General features: G+C 32.3%; 1 protein-coding gene across 3 annotated transcripts in view; it reads right to left on the bottom strand.

Moving 5' to 3' along the window:
• Positions 1-14,334, bottom strand: part of ROBO1 (roundabout guidance receptor 1) — a 1,005,278-nt gene that overhangs the window by 865,360 nt on the left and 125,584 nt on the right. The gene's annotated exons all lie outside the window — the stretch shown is intronic.

Below are 14,334 nucleotides of genomic sequence, written 5' to 3'. Positions count from 1 at the left end.
ACAGAGAAAATTATTGTTTCAGTGATTTGCTATGTTGAGATTAAGAATATTAAAAATACTTTGTGAAAATTGTAGTGCAAATGCTTTGTAATGTCATTTTCTCAAAATGATAAAACAGATTAATTATTAAAATAAATACAGTTTACACAAAATAAATTCTGGGATATATATTTTGAACAAATGTAGTATTTATTAATTTTGAAAATTTGTTTCACTCAGATGTAAATAAAAGATTATTTCTTGGTTTTCTCTGTCCTTTAGAGGATACTAGATAAGTGTTTTTGATTTCCCATCAATTTAATTAGGATAGTCTCATTAGGTCTAGAAAACTCTATAGTTAAACATTCACGAAACCAATATTTACAGATGTGTTTTAATGAGCCATCACTATGCTACTTTGGGGATACAGCGGAAGACAAAAATATATATTCTCTCTTCATTCAGACACATAAACAATTTGAGTCCACTTTATTTACATCTGTCTATAAACAAATTAAAAAATAAAACTTTTGTAGATTTTCTTTCTGAAAACAGTGCTCTGTATCAATTGCAAAAGGCTGAAGAAATATAAGACATTGTCTTGTAGGCAACAGTGCTTACAGTCAGAGAGGCTTTTGACAAGATAATGACTGTAACAAATGGCAGTATGAAACTTCAGGTATCCAAGTGGAAGACTGATCAGTTTTGCTCTGGAGAACTGACCAAAAATACTGAATAAATCACAACTGAGATATTAGATAATATTTGATAAGGGAAGAAGAAAATATTCTTCAGAATGAAAAAACAACCAAATATTCAAATTACACACACACACACACACACACACACACACACACACACACACACGACATTGGTGTATTCATGGAACTGTAAAGGGAGTTGTTTGACTGGATGATAGAGTTTGCCAGAATTTAATATGATGGAAAACTGAAAAGGTAAAGACATGTAATGAGGAGTCACTGTGGAGTTTAATAATAAATGATAATATTGTCCAGATTACTTAGAAGATAATTCTGGCTGGAATGTGAAGTATAGAATAATTATAAAAAAGACTTAGTACAGAGGCCATAATATTAGGGCAGAAACTTATAATGAATGCTTATGAAGGACACTGGCAGAGGAGATAGAACAAATGGCTGGTATTAGGAGGGAGCCAGATAGGCGACATTACACAAGTATACTTTGCAGGACTTGGCAACTAATTAGTTTCAGAAGATGGGAAGTGGAAAGACACTTAGCCATTTAGTCAAAAACACATAACTAAATCTAGCACAATATAAAACGTAATTTTTCCCCAAGAAAAATAAAGTTTTATCACTCTCATTCTATGATTCTCAGAGCACCAACATGAAAAAGAATGATCAACTACATTCTGTAGGTTTTATCTACACAAAGCTATTGTTAATTTGTCTATTTGAGCTGAGTTGTCATCACTTTATTACAGTACTGTAGAGTTAATTGCCAAGTTTTTCTTTAGTAGAGATGCCTAATCCTCCTGCCAGATAGCTATAATCATCTGACCTCACTTAAGGCATTTGAGGATTATTTATTTTCTTAAGAATTCTGCAAGCACCTCCTATCTGGGCTAAAAGATTGCTCCAAAGAAATATTCTTACTGTAGGTTCATATTTGTTGTCTATGTTCCTTGTCTTGGGGCTAATGTCCTCATAATTTCTTACTTTAATATATTACTCATAATTAATATTATACACTCACATTATCTTTCATGCACAATCTGTTTTAAGTGTCAAATGAGAGTAGAAAGTAGATTAAATTTCAGAAAAGTGCAAACCTAGATGAAAGGTTCAACTCTTCAATCCATACTATGCAGTCATTAGTTTGTACAGAGGCTCCTTTTCAGGGTTATTCATTGAATGTTTTGGCTTATAGTCATGTTTCTCCATGATGTACAATTAGTTCTTCTAGAGAAAATATATAAACTTACTGCATCCAAGTAATTTCTGCTTGGCTGGGTTTTGATATAATAGTTGCCCTCTCTTTTTGGATTCTGCTTGCTTAGAGATTTTCTCATATTCCTCCTCATTCTAATATTTTATCATTGTGTGAGCTAGACATCAGTCCTCATGTTAAAATAAACTTAAGTCTCTAATTCCTTAAATGCATATAAGTAGCTTTGCCTCAGTTTTTAATGTAAATAAAAGCATGCACGAATTTAGAGGTCATTTATCACTTGCATATTATTTGAAAATTTAGAATAATTATATTAGTTAAATAATTCTTTAAAGCATGTTTATTGAAACTGAGACTTTCCATATCTGTGGTTGATTATGTTCTAACAATTTCATTAACAATTACACATAGGTATTAGTAGCAGGTACCTATTGAGAAAATAAAGTCCCTCATCAATCATATGATTCTTTGTTTTAAATCATTGCAATAATCATATAAAAATAAACCTGAAGTTATAAACATTTATTATACTTGGTTGAACACTGAAAGTTATACAAACAGGAAGATATTATTTTAAATTCTATAATATTTTAGTATGAATATCTATCACACACTTTTTTATTATCTAAGGACTAGTCTGTGAATTTACACAGTAAGTAGATAGTAATATAATCTGATTTTAAGTTAGGACATACAAATCAGAAGTGGCAACTAACTTGCTATGTGTATACATCATAATACCTTGAAGTTTTGATCTTCTAAGCTCTCAATGTAAATGAAAGTACCCCAAAGTAGGATATAAGCTTAATAGCAAATACACTAACTTCTCATTTCAAATCACATCTTTTGCCATATTAACAATAGCAAACTTGATTTTAATTAAGAATGGGATATAACTAGTTTAGATTCTCTTTGAGAATTACATATAGTGAATTCAACAACCACAACCACAACCCCTATGAATACAAAAACACTTTCCCCCATAGATATGTCTAAACAGTGCTATGAATGTGTATACATACAATTTTGAATTAAAGAAACTAAGGTTACAAGAAAAAAATGGAATAGAAAAAAAGTTACAATATCCCTTTCTATTGTGAAATATTGGGCTGAATATGAGATTACAGAATTACTTAAATGCTTTAAAATATAATTTATTTAGGAATGATAAGTATTTGGAAGTAATGTAGTACAGAGTTTAAGAAGCCCAGATGGTAAAACCAAATTGTTTGAACGTGAATCTCAGCTTTACCACTGATGTTTTTGACTTTGGGCAAACAACTTAAGCTCTCTTAGTTTCAACTTTCTCAATTATAACTGTGAATAATAATAATAGCCACATAGTTGGGTGAGGTAATATTCATGGAATAATCATAAGGGTGTCTGCTTTATTACCTGACATCCACTAATATCATGATGTCCCCAACTTCGAAAAGCATCCAATGAGGCTCCTGAAGGGTGATAACGGAACCAGTCTAGAATTTGTATTTACATGTTGCTTCACCTTTAAACACTGTCTGTTTTAGTTTTAACTTGAAAGACATTAGGGATTTTTATTTATTCTAATAAACTTTATTAAAATAAAATTTACGTATGATAAAATGAACCCATTCAAAGTGTAAGATTTAAATTTGACAAACGTAGAGCTGTGTAATATCCACCTCAAACAAGATATAGATACTTTTCAAAGGGGGCTTAGTATTAAAAACTAATGTGCTATATACATATGCTGCACATATGTACATGTTGCTAATGCACATTTTAAAATAATAATAAATATAATAGGCTGGTCTGATCTCTGCCTTTAAGAGAATAATTGCTTCTAAAAGAGTTTTCAAAAATATATTTTGGGAAAATCGTATTCTACAATACTAATAAAATTTCTTAGAAAGCAAAAATTTCCATAAGAAATTAATTTATGTAAAGGCACGTATGACAAAGTCAAAACTTTTCATTAAGCACATATTTTGGATTGCTTAAAAAGAACACAAATATGCCCAAAGTTTATCAGTGAATCATGATGACTATTTTTCATCTTCCTCTGAAACTAAGTATAGATAACATTCTCTCTCTGTCTCTCTCTCACTGCCCATATTTGGAAAAACAGAAACTGTATTTACCAAAGCTGTCTTCATTATGAGCCAAAAATTTGTTTTCTTTTCGGTTATGTTAGGTAGTTAGACAGACAAGAGCAAGTGGGGAATAAAGACCCCATCCAAAGACCTCCTTTAGGATATCCCTAAAATACCCATTTTATGATTATAAATTACCCCTACATCCTGGGGCACAAAGAAGTAAAAAGCCATACAATAGCTACTAGTTTAGTCCAGCCACAAGCATTTATTCAGTTAGTACTACTCTAACTTTTTAGTAACCTTAGCTCATTATACCATCATTATAATATCATGCATATGCCTGGAAGGTCAGGAATCTAATTATAACAGCCTGAATTATAGTTAACCGCATGTGCAGTAGACAAAGGGTTGTATAATAGCTAAATATCAATCAAAATGACCTTACATGCCAATCATCTACACCACTACTATAACCACCCATAAAAGCCACAATATACGGTTTACTTCCTGAATTCCACAATACTACGGCCTTCTTTGTCATAGTCCATTTCTTTCTTGAAATGTATTTTCCATTTTTTTTTTTTTCAAAAACTTGCTGATCTGTAATTCTTTACTGCATTAGTGGAAAGAACACAAGACCCCTCAGTGCCACCAGGGCAACAACGGATTTTAGATCACCCCATCGGTAACAGTTACACTACTCTCTTATGAGTTTTTCTTCTCAGTTGAAAAAAAAAAAGTGTCCTGGAGAACCAAAATATTTCTAAAGTCTTGTCTTCTCAGCCTTTCAACTTATTCAGTTTAAATTTTTACTAATTACTGTCTGGTGAGTCAAAAGTTAGGAGAGCTGAAAATGTTCAACAACACAACAGCATTAACTATTGCTGATTATCTCCGTCCTAGTCCTAGAAAAAAAAAACAGTGGCTAGTGAAATAATAGCTGTGCCTAAAAAAATGACTTTGTGAGAACAAGAATCAGAAAAGGCCAACTTCATTTCAGATCTTGTATATAGCAGATGAATCAGTCCACAAATGAAGTAAGGAGATATTTTACCTCTTTACGAATCAGATAGATTGAAGTTTGGTCTACCCAAATAGAACTATCCTCTTAGAGCTTGTAAAGAAAAAAACAAATCATCAAAGTTAAAGTTCCCTTCTGAAAAAACAAATTGCTTAGAAGAAAACATAGGTACTAAACACATGACCTTGGACTTAGGGGGGATTTTTATGAATTTTATCTCAAAGGTAAGGGAAGTAAAAGTAAGAAATAAATGAATTAGACTATATCAAATTAAAAAGCTTCTGCACAGCAAAAGAAATCATCAACAAGATAAAGAGACAACTATCAGACTAGGAAATATATTTGCAAGAATGCCTACGATAAGGACCTAATATAAAAAATATTCAAAATACTCATACAACTCAATAATAACAACAACAACAACAACAAAACAATCCAATTAAAAAATGGGCAGAGGATCTGAACAGATACTTCTCCCAAGAAGACATACAAATGACTGCTAAACATATAAAAGGATGCTCAACAGTGCAAGCGATTAGGGAAATGCAAATCAAAACCACTATGAGATACCATCTCATACCTATTAGAATGGCTATTATTAACAAAACAAGTAACAACAAGTATTGGAGAGGGTGTGTGTGTGTGTGTGTGTGTGTGTGTGTGTGAACCCTCATGCACTGCTGGTGGGAATGTAAATTGGTTTAGCTGCTATGGAAAACAGTATGGAGTTTCCTCAAAAAACAAAAATAGAATTACCATAAGTCTAAGTAATCTCTCTTCTGTGTATTTACACTAAAAACCTGAAAACATTTATCCACGAAGATATGCACCCCGATATTCACAGCATTATTCATGGTAGCTAAGACATGGAGACAACTGAAGTGCCCTTTGAGGATTGGATAAAGAAAATGTGCTACACATATACAATAGAATATTAGCCATAAGAAAAGATGAAATATGGTCATTATTGACAACAAGAATGGATCTTGAGATTATTGTTAAGAGAAATAAGTCAGACAGAAAAAGTTGAGATCCATATAATTTCACTCATTTGTGGAATATAAAAGTGAAAGCAACAAACAAACATGACAAACACACAGGCTCATAAACATGTACAGTGAATTAGTGGTTATCAGAGGGCAAGGGGGAGGGAGAAGGTATATAGGGGTAAAGGGGGTCAAATATTTGATGACAGAAGGAACATGGGCAGTAAACACACAATGCAATGTACATACGATATATTATTAAACTGTATACTTGACACTTATATGATTTTATTAACCAAAGTCACCCAATAATTTTAATTAAAAAAGATAAAGACGAAAACTTTTTTATTTACTTAGTTCATTTAACATAGTCCATTTATTAGTTCAATGTAGACAGATAATGTTACCATCAAATAATAGAAGATAAATATAATCTGAGACATATATCCTTTTAGAACTACTATCCTTCAACTTATACCAAATTCAGAAAAAAGTGCCACAGACTGAATGTTTGTGTCCACTCAAACTTCACATGTTAAAACCTAATTCCCATTGTGATGCTATTAGGATGTGGGCCTTTGGGAGATAGTTAGAGCATGAAAGAATTACTGCCCTTATAAAAGAGACCCCTAGAGAACCAGGGGTCATAGACTGCCTGTGAACCAGGAAGAGTGCTGTCACCATACACAAAATCTGCCAGTGTCTTGATCTTGAACTTTCCAGCCTCCAAAATTGTGAGAAATAAATGTCTGTTGTTTACAAAATATCTAAGTTATTTTGTTATAGCAGCCTGAATGGATGAAGACAGTAAGCGTTATGCCATACAGAGCTAACGTTGATTTAATGAAGCTGCTATTCTCCTAAAGACTCTCAAAGTTTCGAACTGCTGGTTGTTTTGTGTATTTTGCCTGTTAGAGTGTTTAAAGACAGTTATGGAATTGACTATTAATATATATTTAAAAATATTAAAAGAAATAACATTAACTGGTAGTAAAATCCCATTGTGTGTACTAAGAATGTTACTATAATTCAATTTTAGGAGAATCATCACAAAGAAAGGACAGATTATTTTATTTCTACAAAATGAGAATCAGAAGCATTAGATGGTTCTTAAAATAGTGCATGTAGGGTATTCAAAATACTGATTGACATCTTCAAATAATGTATTATGAGCAGCCCGAAGACAGTTAAATTAACCTCATTAAAAGTTGTACTTAATGCTTGGTCTCCTTTCAGAATGTTGAAACCGGCACTTCATCAGTGGTTTAAAGCACAACTGCACGACTTTGGATTAGATATTTTAATATAGCAATTCTGAGAATTCATATATGCATTTCAAGATTAACATTTAAAATCAATAAAGGCAGTAAGATGGTTGTCAACCACTGACTAGACCATGTTATCAAAATGATGGAAATGCAATTATGTATAAAAATAAACATAATGTGCTATCTACAGGGTATGAAGAAGATAAACACCAGTTTCTCTACTGTAGCTACTATGATCATTAAAGAATCAATGGCAAATTAAACTGAACAAATCCTTAGGGGGATAGGAAGAAAAGCACAGCAGTAAACGCAGAGAGAGTCAAATAAATTTTTCACCCTAAACACAGTTTAGTTTATTAGTATTGCTAATATAAAGGCAAAAGTAAAGACAGCAAAATGAAGACTTTTATCTTCTTTTCATTTTAATTATAAGATCGCCTCAGGGAACCTGTTTTTCAGACTTGCTAAAAACAAAATAGAATATGCATATATTAGTGGAACTACATAAAGAATAAATCAATTAAAATGATTTAATGGAAATAAGTTCTACATGTAAAGATAAAGAATGTACAAATTTAATACAAAGAAAACTTTTCCAGGATTTTTTTTTTCTTTTTCATATTTTCCAGCATAAAACTGTCTCTACATCAGGTATTCTTTTCAAAATGAATGTTCATTTTCACAAAGATGTTTCTTTAAAAATATACTCATGTACACAAAGACAAAAAAAGCAATTTTCAAACAAAAGAAATTTTTAAAATGCAGTGTTCACACTAGCTCAGTAAGATGAATATTATGCCCACTTGAATTTCAATAATATCTTTCATTTCATCATTCTGATAAAAATTAGTGAGGCACCTTATGTTTGGTCATCTTAGCTGAAAGTAAATCCAGTTGTAGACATTTTTTTTTAGATATCATCTTTCAGGCAAGGTAACAAGGAAATAAACATCAATAACCTATTCTATACATCAATAACTATTCTAAAATAAGTGCTGCCTCCAATAAGTTAGATTTATCTGAGCACTGACAAAAATAATAGAGCGAAATGTCTTGGCATTGGTTTGATCAAAGAAAAGTTACATATAAACCTAGTCTGGTTCTACACTTATGTTTAGAGGGGAAAATGTAGAGTGGGAAAGGGGACACAGAATGAGAGAGCACAAGAATGAAAGAAAAGAGGAAAAATTGAACAGTTGATTTAGCAAGCATATTCTGCTAGCAATCCCAGGAGTTAACAACAAACCAATTTCACAGTAAATGAGGTTGGTTATCTTCTGAACATCTTCAGCTTTCAAAGAGTGCTGCTGTGATTGTGCTCTTCTCTGTTTAATCTAATTGAAAAGAAATGTCTGGGCCCTTATTTTTCAATTTGGAAACCAAGACATCAATACAAGGCAGCTACACCACAATTTAAAGGTGAAAAATCTAAACTATGCTAATTTTAAGCTTCAATAAATACAAATATCTAATGAGGTTAAAAAAATAAAAATCATATTTGCTGGAACACGATGTTGCTATTAAATTATTTTTCTCTAAAAAACAAGAATATACCAAAAAATATGTTAAAACGACCATACTCATGTGTCTATACTTTATCCATTTAATACGATTTCTTTGAGAACCTATTATGTGCCATCCTAAAATTCAAAAATGAATTGGACACTGTCTCTACCCAGGAAAAGCTTATAGTATGGCAGAGGAAAGCAGACCCTGATAAGTTAAGTATGGGGTAGCAATTTCTATAACAGAGTTAGAATGCTGTTCTATGAAATCAATGAGAGAAAAGAGCAATAAGGCTTCTAGTATTTTGAAAAATGTTTATCACAGAAGTGAACAATTCTGATGGATCTCAAAGAGATGGTAGTTGTTGAATAAGCCAAAAGAGTTTAGGTCTGGAGAAGAATGGAATTCTAAACAAAAGAACCAACTGTGAAAAGCCATGAAGGAAAGAATCTGTTTATTTGAAGAAAGATAAATAAATGGTTTGGGGTTGGATAAGATTTTAGATTATATATATATATGTATGTGTGAGGCTATGACTGGAGAAGAAGCTGACAATTTAGAATGAGGCTATAATGTAAAAAGCTTTGTGTGCAGAAAAGATGCTTAAATCGAAGCATTAATTGAACAAACATGGCTTCTAGGACAAAAAAAAAAATATGTGAAGCATGGACAAGAAGTGAGAAAGGCTGGAGGCCATGAAGCTGCATAAGCTGCTACAGCAATATTCTACAATTCTATCACTGTGTCTGCCATGTAGCAAATACTAGATATTTGTTAAATTAACGGATGGATGAATGAACACAGTAATATGAACACAGTGATATGCATCTGAACTAATGTACTTGCAGAGGAGACAGAAGTATAAATACAAAAGCTATGATATTTATGAAGTGCAGATGTCTATGAAGATTGCCATTACATTAGGCAAGAAATCGTGCTGGTTAAAGACAGAGAACACTTACAGAAACATTATACTTACCAATATTAAGCAGAGTAAAATTCACTAAGTTGTCACTGCTATTTGCTTTTATTTTCTAAACAAATTAATTTCAAACACAGTATTTTGAATGAGTATGAAAACATAAAATTGGTTCAATTCTTTTGAGAGAAGAGTCACAGCATCATGTTTAAATAAATGCGATTTCTAAATTAAAATCTATCACTTCAGGTTTGATATTTTTAGTGGCTAAATTACTATATTTTTACAGCTATTCATATTAAAGCTCAATATTAATTTCCAAGCTGTGAGTAGGTTACACATTAATACTTAAATGAGCTGCACATTTTTAGATCACTTAAGAGAAAATAGCTCTAGAAATATAATTATCCAAAATATACTTAAAGCCTAGTTAATCTTAGCTATTGCCTTCCCTTGTGTTGGCTTATTTTATGAAGATATAGCAGCAGAGGGGACAGAAGGAGCGAGCATTAAATTTTAGACTGACAATTAGCAATACTATAGTAAGAAAGACATTAATGAAACAGCAGAGGAGCTGATCTAAAGTAATTCTAATATGTCAACATACACAAAGACTTACAACAAAAATATTCACACAAAAAGGCTCTGCATGAAAGATGCTGGGGGGCGGCACGTGGAATTATGTGACTGGGAATTGTGTTGCATGCATTCTAGAAGGCAAAGGGTTTTGAAAGGCATTCGGCTTTAAACCACTCAGTGTTAATTTAAATGTCCCCACCAGGACCAGAAATGGAGGATTCAATTTTCAAAGATAATTGTGTCAGATAACTGTCTCATACTTTTTCAGAAAGAATCTGGTAAGTACCTAATTACTAACCAAATTATTTCATAGCTACATAGCTAGGTTCAAGTGAAGGCTACCTAAAAAGAGTTGGCCATTCAGTGTATCAGGAGGGAAGCGTAATTGGATTGTAAATTAATTTCATTTATTTAGCTAATAAAATCTTGCCAACTATCCTAAAGAAATAATTTATTTTAAAAAGAGCAAAAATTTCAACATAAAACCCATTAATAACCACAAAAACAGCTTCTCACTGTACCCATCTAAAACAACCTACTGAAAATAAAAATACATTCAGTTGGATAGTCAGGCAATTTATCTTCTTTGGGCAAGCTTTGTGCAACTATACCGATGCTATCTATTATGATAGAAAAAAATCTTAATAATTTTGGTTGTCAGAATTTAGTTAAACTCTTTTAATAAAGATATTGTCCATAAGTGCATGACTATTCACCTTCAAATGTACATGTGTGCACACTCAGCTGGACTCATAACTATTATTAAATGTGATTCTCTATCATATTCCTGTCCTTTATTTGCTATTTCATGTCGTCATATGTAGTGTTAAGGGCTAAAAGTAAGGCCCAATTTTATGTGCTCCCTTGACATCTGGTGAATTTGGGATAGCCTCAAGTGGCCAAATTGCAAATTTTCCTCCCCACTTTTTCCTGTGGATAAGATCTTCTCTCCAAACAACCTTCCTTATCAAAGGGACCAGGCACTGTTCCTGCTTATCTCTGAGTTTTTGGTTTCATTACTTGGCCATCCCATGGAGTTATTCAAACAAGCCAATCACGCTCTCCAGAGGAACTAGGTCACCTTACTCTCCTGGCACTACAAAGCCCATCCCCCTACTTGCTCTGGTTTTTCATTCTATTCCAGAGTACAATCTCCATGTGGCCTAGCATTGCGTTTGCTGTCCCCTTCCCTATTTCTGTGAGTAGATTTGAGCAATAATTGCTGTTGAACCCATCTGTCCAGTGTTGGATGTCATGTGTTCAACCATCTCCATGACTCTGTGAGGAGGGAGAATCCCTTCCTCATCAATAGGGTGAATATTTGCCTCATCTGGAGAGGCAAATAAAATGATCAGAGGCTCTGAGTAAAATGTTCTTCTAAGCCAGTAAATAAATACACTGATGTGTATTGAACAGTTTCTCTAATATCTCGGATAATTCTTATTGACCTTGTGGCTAGTCGTCTAAGGTGACAGAGGATAAGGTCAAAAAAGAAACATATCAACACATAACAAAAACAATATAATTCATTACCAAAGAATAATCAGAAAAGAGATAATCCACAGAAAAATTAAAGATGACAGCACTTCAGTGAGTTAATCACAACTAGTTTTCTCATGTAAAAATTATTCTTTAAATAATCATTTTCATATAAATGGTAAGAAGGTGACTATTTTGCAGAGGCAGTTTTGTTTCCTTTTCATTGCTTTTATATTCTGCACTATTTCATTTTTTTGTCCTCAATTTACCCTTATTTTAGACCAGTTTGAGATTAGAGGCAAAAAGCCTGAAGATAAAAGATAAAAAATAATCAAAATAGAAAAAATAACTACAGGAAGTAGAAGGAAAGTTATCTATTATATGTTTTCCTGTTTGGGTTGGGATATGATGATCATTAGAAGATAATTATTGTATGCCTCCACATAGACTAAAATAAAGCACTTGAAAGGTTATTCAATTTTTTAAAATAGTGAAATATTATAAGGCAATCAAAGGTAAACTAGTGAATTTTAGTAATGGCAAGATCATAGAAATTATAGTTGCTATTCTATTTTAGTCACTTTTAATTCTAGGAAATGATTTTAACTCAAGGAATAAAATACACACACACACACACACACACACACACAATTTTGCAAAGTGAACATACACATTTAAGTGGAATTTGTAAAATTAAATTTTAAATTTATGATCCTTCCCAGATAATTAGATCAAAGTTAAAATTTATGCTATGTGATCTCACATTCCTCAGTATTAGATAGATGTCATAACTTTCTACATACTTTTTCTTTTGCATAGTAAAATAACACCTGAAAAATCATTATTCAGATTACTTATTTCATGACACTGAAAATGTTCTTACTAAGGTAAGTAATGGCCTCATTTATACTAAAAAAGATGTGTTGGAACTATTAACAATATACTACCTGTTCTTTTGGAAACCCTCTCTTGGATTCTGTTTTGCTACACATTCTTGGTTTTCCTCTTATCCTCTGTCCAGTACTTCTAGGGGACTTTTTTGATCCTCCTCCTCTTTCTCTGCCCTACTGTTAAATATTGGAGTTTCTAAAGAGACAATTCTGGACAATTTTTCTCCTTTTCTGGGTCCTTTTTCTAGAAAATTCCATATATAAATACTTTCTATGTGTTGGTATTTTATAGCCTAGTACTCTATCATGACATCCCATGTACCCAAATGATTATTTGATATATTCACTTGTCTGCCTCAGAGACACCTCAAATTTAATAGGTTCAAAATGGAATGTTTTCTCAAATCCCTTCTGCCTCCATCTCTAGCCTAAATATATTTAATCTCCAGTCTTTCCTAACTCACCTATCCAGGTACTCATGCTATATTCTTGAGGACCACCTTGCCTTATCCCACTGTCCATTTCCCTCACAATTTTTATAGATTTTAACCAGGTATTCATAGAAACCTGGGTGAAGAGTTTCATCATCTCCTGCCCTACTTTTAATATCCAAACCATCAGTAAGCTGTATTGATTCTATCTCCAAATTGCTAAATCTTCCAATTTTCCTCCATCTTAAATACATCCATTGTTAGCAAAAATCACCATCATCTTTTATATGGATAAGGCAATGTTCTCCTAACCTATTTTTATCTTAATTTCCATCTATCTATTCTCCAAAAGCCATGAGTTTTTAATTTTTTTGAGTATAATATATTCTGTATAATATGAATAAATTACAGTTATCTTAAGTATACAGGCCAGTAAACTTTTATATGCAGATATATCTATTTAGTCACTACCCTAATCAATATATAAAATATCTACTACATTCAGAAGTATCCTTCATGTTTCCTTTCAGTCAATTCTCACATCTCCCATCTGAGGAAACCACTATTTTGACTTCTTTTGTAATCGATTAGTTTGCCTTTTCTTAAACTTCATATAAATTATACTAATAGATGATTTACATCTCACATAATATATGCAGGATTCATTCAGGATGTTTTCAGTAGTGGTGGTTTGGTGTATTTTTATTACTACATAATGTTTTACTATACGAATAGACCACAATTTATTTGACCACAATTTATCTGGATTAGTTTCAAGTTATTGACTGCTATAAATTATGTTCAAATAGTCATTCTTATACATGATTTTAAGATGGGCTCCTTAACAGCTTTATCTCCATCAAAACACATATGTCTTGTGAATTTAGGAAAATATTTATAAAATATGATATCAGTATGCTATTTTCTCTCCAAAACCTTTTTATAGTAGCCTGATGAAATGCTCATCCCATCAAGTCTAAATTGGAGGCTTGTCAAAGGTCTCCATAATTGAGCTCTATTTATGTATTCATGCTTATTTGCCACTAGGCTTCTCTGGACCCTTCAGCCATCAGTCCAACTTTTTTCATTCTCTTTTATGCTGCTTTTTTTTTTCCTCTTATTATTTTCTTGCAATATTTCTTTTCTCTGTTTGTTCCCTCAGGGGTAACCAGGGGTATCCCCTCTTTACCTATTCGAATTATGTTACTTTTTGACTGCATTTTGTATCTTATTTGAGTCACATTTGCTTTGAGAAATTTCCTTTGACCT

Source organism: Rousettus aegyptiacus, unplaced genomic scaffold (assembly GCF_014176215.1).
Source record: "Rousettus aegyptiacus isolate mRouAeg1 unplaced genomic scaffold, mRouAeg1.p scaffold_m13_p_4, whole genome shotgun sequence".
NCBI classification, from domain to species: Eukaryota; Metazoa; Chordata; class Mammalia; order Chiroptera; family Pteropodidae; genus Rousettus; species Rousettus aegyptiacus.
The sequence above is the reverse complement of the archived record's forward strand: the minus strand, read 5'-3'. Positions and strand labels throughout refer to the sequence as shown.